We start from the raw sequence: 6,000 nt of genomic DNA, 5'->3' as shown, positions 1-6,000 counted from the left end.
TCCTTTGAGTCTTGGTTCCTCTCAAGGTTTCTTCCTCATGTTTTTCCTTGCTTCTGTTATCCTTGGCTTGCTCACTGGGGGCTTGGACTCAGGACATTTGTAAAGCTGCTTGTGACAACATCTGTTGTAAAAAGTGCTATATAAACAAATTTGATTTGATTTGATTTGATGTAATAATCAGACTTTATATAGGAACAAAATGTGACAAGGCAGATGAGAAAGAACTTGCCTGTATGAGAAGAGTGTTAAATACGCAGGAATGCGAGAAAACCGAAGAGAGAGGGAGAAACTTCAGCCCTGTGACACATTTCCCAGCCAGCTGTGCTTTATAGGTGCTGTATCAAATGTTCTGCTAGGGGTTCTGGCAAAATTACACGATTCACACATTTTCATTTCTGGGGTCACTCACCCTTTGCTTGCTACTGGAAGCATCCCTCTCTCACTCCTTCCTAAGCATTCAGTAAGGCCGATGAATATTCATTACATTATGTGTCTATCTTAGTAGGGCAGGGACGATGACAGGAAAGTATTTTTGGTATTCGCACATATTCTAGAATGGAAAGGAAATGAAAATACAGCATTAACCACAGTTTTTAACATCTGAAACCGACTACTGAAGTAGCCCGAGGTACTAGCAGATCGGCGCATTCTCAAATAAAACAACAGAATGATTTTTGAAGCGACATCGTGACTGGTGATGTCGGGCTAGCGAGGTGGCCTGGCTGTGACAACCACGCGCAGCCTGACAGGAGGAGACGCAGCTGGCCTGAGACGTCACTGAAGCCCGAGACATTAGCTGCGTGAGAGAGATGTGTGCTTAGAAGAGGGTCATAAGCTGTCTCCAACCCACAATGCCTCAGTGATTCTGTTAGCTTGCTGTAGGAGTGGCGGTAGTTATGGTCTGCCACGCCCTTCCATCGGCCCCATCCTCTTCCTCCTCACTCCCGGTCTTCCTCAGGGACGCTGACCTGAGGAGAGACCCTGGCCAAGGGAGGATGGATTGCGGCAGAGTCACAGGGGTCACCTAGGCCGAGGTCACGGGGCGATGGCCTGCAGGTGTGACCTAGCATGCAGCGAGGAGGGCGAGGGGGAGGTCGCCGAATCTCCACCTCTAGCTGCCAATGAAAAGCTCACCCGTCTGGACATGCTCAGTCCATTGGCATTGGTCCACACCATGCCTGCCCGCCCCTCCACTGATTAGCATTAGAATTAGAATTAGTTTTATTATTTTCAAAGAGTAAAATTTCTATGATAAAAATGTTGTTAATTGAGTGTTAACTGTGTCATATATGGAAAAATGATCTTGTTAATGTTGAAAATGATCGTGATGGCAACATTCTCAGTGAAGACAGGTCAAAAAGAAAAATGTCACTGTTGTGAGCACCAGTGATAACAGCAATGACCATTTTGTCCACATCAGATGAGGGATCAGTCGGAGAGCCTGCTGGATTTAGGTCCGTGGGGTGTCTCTGAGACTCAGTTTGACAGTGCCATTAGTCAGCAGAAGATCAGGACTGGAGAGAAGCTCTTCTGTGGTGCTCAGAGTGGAGGAGGTGAGGTGAAGCTTGTCGTGATAAGGAGAAGACACAGTATTACCATTTAGGGGTGCACTTGGAGCCTTTTGCATTTTCCAATCTATTTCAACAGGAGGGAAGCACTGCTTTTACTGCAGAGCATGTGTGCGTATGTGTGTTTATGTATGTATGTGGAGGTGTAACTTACATCATATCCAGATGTCCTCAAATGCTGCTGGCAGCTTGATGTCTGTTTTTATGCCCCATGGTGTGTGTGTGTGTGTGTGTGTGTGTGTGTGTGTGTCTGCTCTGATTTAAGCGCACTGATCCAACATGCCTTGCTCATACAATATGACTAGGTCTCAGTCTGCCTCCTTCATTTACCCACACGTTTGCTTTTCCATTGTTCTAAGTGTGCATTCCCCTGCTCCTCCCCACACCTCCTGGCACCTCCCTGCATCTTGTGCAGGCGAGTACCTGCGCTCTCTTTCTGCTCCCATCTGCGCCGCTACGCCTACCCCTTCCTCGGCAGTGATGGTGGGAGACTGTCGGTGGGCGTGGATGATGGCGGCGGCATGCGTGGCTCCCACAGACAGGTGGATCGGGCGTGCCTGCTGGTGAACTCCGCCCTGAAGTTCCTCCACCTGCCCCAAATGCCCCGCAGCTACAGCCTGACCTTCGTGCCTGCGCCGCGGCTTGGGCCAGAGGAAGTGTTGCAGCTAACCCTACGACCCCTGCTGGGCCCCTCGCAGCTGGGCGAAGTCTACCTGAGGCAGGACAGGAGCATGGAGGGCCCACTCAGGGCCGCTGATAATGGATCTCAGGCTGCAACTGATTGGGCAGGGGTAGAGTTTTTATGGTTTGATTGGCCAGTGATGTGGTTTTGTTGACTTGATTGGCCCGTGGTGTGGTTTTGTTGAGTTTGGCTCTGCACACCTACATAGTAGATCTGTAATGGAACAGTCATTATGAGGCTGGCCACGATGCAAACAGGGACTCCAGACCACTAGGTGGCATTGGTCTTCCATCGTTCCATGATCATTCGATTGTTTTGTATAAATCTTAATTAAATTCAGATTCTTTAAAAAAAATATGCAGTACCTGACACAACTACTATTGTTGATATGATAAGTCATTTTGTACAAGGCTCCTTCTCTGTCTGTTTCCGTGTTAGAGACCTAGCTTTACATGGCATTCTCTCTGCGCATGCTAGTTTCAGGTGAGCTGATAACCAATGAGAAAACGGAAACAAATGTCAATTCATTTTTATTAAGTGCCTTTATTAGGTGCCTTTAGCACTGGACCGCTATATAGCCAAGAAATTGCTCAGGTTAGGAGCCTCCCATTTGAATCCACTAGGTTAATTTATGTACTTTATCCATTCATTCAGCTACTGTAAATATTTCTTCTGATTTTATAGTTTGTGCTGGAGGGTACATGTTTTCTTTTCAGTTCCTAAGTTAATGCTGAGCAGCATTGAGTTGGCTTTCCTTTCCTGAGGCAGGGTTATCTTCATGTCATTATAGCGCAGCGGATGGCTTGTCAACACTGAACTCCAGTGAACTCCAGTCTGAATCTGAAATCTGGAGAGTCTGGTGACTTCTGACTACCACTGCTCAACCCAAATGCTTCATGTTTGGTACTGTTGTTAAGGCAAAGTGTGGATACTCTCAGGAAGTCAAGCTGTGGTGATTGAAGTGAGGTGAACCGTATAGACATCAGCTAAACGTGTTAGCTAACTGTGGTGTTTATGCTCGACTATAAAGGCTTTAAGCTGGAATTAATGCCACAGTGCCCTGCCACAGTGCCTGAAGCGTCTTTCCCTCTGCAGAAATGGAGGGAGGAGGTGATGTGCTTGACCTCCTGACTGAGCAGCGCCTCCTTCTCCAGGAGCTACGGCAACAGTGCGTGTTAATCTCTTCACACACGTGTGCTCCGACCCACACTCACGCGAGACCCCACCGCCCAGTGTCAGGGAGTGGCTTCTGTGGAGGTTTGGCAGACTGGGACCCCGGCAGGTCCCTGTGATGCCAGAGGTTGCCAGTGTGTGGGCAGTGGCCCCGCCTCTTCTGTGGGGCCCGCCCGAGTAGGAGCGGAGTGGGCAGGGCCATCTAATGTCAACAACTGCTCTCTCCCAGGAAGGGAAGGTCTTATTTTGGCCTCGGACAAGGGTCTCGGAGCTCGTCAGGGACGGTGGAGGGGACGTGAGGGACAGGAAGACATGGCGTCTGTCTCTAGCATCTGCTCTACAGTATGAAGGGCCACAGTGAAAAGCAAACAGCTCCGTTTTGTCCTCTAATTCGGCCGCTTAATACAGCGCCAAATGGCTTAGTGACTTTTCTCATGTTGACAAAAACACGACCTCTTCAGATCTCTCTAGGCCACAAATTTATTGTAAATAAATAAAAAAATAAAAAAGGAAATAAATAAATAATGTCTTTAATTGTTAGGCAGCTAACAAAATTCTCTTTGCTTTGTTTTATTTGAGGTTTTCATTAGTTTTGGAACTAATTACTATTATAATGCCCCGGTGAAGTATTGCTCCTGCCTGCAAGCCCGATGTTAGTACTGCACGGCAACAACAAAGGATTCTGAATAATAACAACTGCACAAAATAGTATGATATGTACATTTGCTTTGAGGAACCAGTGAGGTAATACTGAGGCAGTTTTCATGCTGCTTCTATCAGTTCTAATTGGAGCTTTAAACATTCACTGTGTTGCTAGTTTATTAGGTCCATCTGCTCTGTAGCTGTACCTACAGGCAATTCCATGCACTCACAAGCTAAATAACTTATGGTAACACATCGTGCACAACATGTCAAATGATCTGTTGTTTTTTTTTTCTAAAGATTTTTGATATTTTTGTAAGCATTTCTTGTATATTTTTGTACGCATGCGTATGTATGAGAAGCACTTTGCTTGCATAGCTGATGAAGGACTTCTGACCAAAATGTCCTCCAGAAACGTTGTGTACTTCACTGCAATTTTGACTCTCTCTCTCTCTAAAATAGCAACGAAGTACACAAGGCTGTCAGAAAAACAGGACATTTCAGACTGCAGTTACTCACCTAGAATCTTCTTTGGATATATATATATATATATATATGGCCACTTTATTAGACACACCCATCTACTGGTGTGTTGGACCTCCAAATCATATTCAGTCATAATTGTAATTGCTTTGGATAAAAGCGTCAGCTAAATGCCATAAATGTTCAAGAGCTCACTGATGCCCTCTTCCAGGTGATCCCCTGGAATCACCTGGAACGCTGTCTGCGTTCTCCTCAAGAGCATGCCCGGACAGTCAGGAGTGCACACAGGCATGTGGAGGCCATACACATTCCTGAGTCACATTATGAGTTGCCATGAAGAAATTCACACAAATTGGATCAGCTTGTGATTTCAGATTTGCACCTTGATTTCCAGTGTGATGTTGAATCCAGCCCTAAATCAGCTGATAACTTTGGCTCTCACTGACTGTTGTTCTCACTGTATACTATATTTACAAGTGTTTGCATAAACAATGTTAGCAATATACATTTATATATAGTGCAATGTATAATAAACACTAGCTGCCCTTTGATTGAAACTTACACAAGTAACTTTACTTTGGTACAGTTAGTCACCTGACTTCAGAATGGAAATGCAGCCGAAAGACAATTTAGTTTACTGTTGGGTACAACTATAGAGTAGGTAATAAAACAATTACTTGTTTTTCTCTTATTCTGCTTGCTTTATGTATATTTTAGCCAACATGTTTATTGTAAAAAATGTTTTATTCAAGATGCTGAGCACATTTAGCTGCATAATATGTGAAAGAATATGTAATATGTGAACTTCTGGCTGAATGTGAAAGGATGCCATAAAATGTTTGAAATCTCTGGATTGCCCTGTGTTAACCATTGTTACCATTAGGGGGCAGTAAAGCACCATGTCTCATTCCCCTGGCTCGTCCTACGCTTATACTTTGAGTTTGAGTGACTGTCTGGTCTGTGTGGGCGGAGGGAGAAACCCACGCAGCTGTCATTATCATGCAGGATGAATCACCATGTAGTGTGTGTGTGTGTGTGTGTGTGTATTTTCACATATGGGGCTATAGCTTACATCATCTCCAGGTGTCCTCACACATTGCTGGAAGTCTGATGCCAGTTCTCACGCCCTACTGTGTCTGTGTGTATTCACATATGTGTGTGTGTGTGTGTGTGTGAATGCCCTGCTTTTCTGCATTTCTGTACGCGCATTACGCACAGTAATACATACTTCTTAAGTCTTCGTTTTGTAAAATAACGCACATGTGCATATCCAATTTATTCCCCGTCCAATAACACAACAAACCTCCTAAACATCTGTCGAAGGTTAAATCACCTCCATGGCTTCGCGGCGCGCTCCGCTTTGCCCGGGGCCTGCGTCTCCGTGCTGTTCGTGTCTCCGCTATTTGCCTTTCTCCGCAGTACTCTGCTCTTGTATGATCATGCGTCCCGTGG

The sequence above is a fragment of the Electrophorus electricus genome, chromosome 6 (assembly GCF_041902795.1).
Source record: "Electrophorus electricus isolate QZ-2024a chromosome 6, ASM4190279v1, whole genome shotgun sequence".
Lineage (NCBI taxonomy): Eukaryota > Metazoa > Chordata > Actinopteri > Gymnotiformes > Gymnotidae > Electrophorus > Electrophorus electricus.
Note: the sequence above shows the minus strand (reverse complement) of the source record.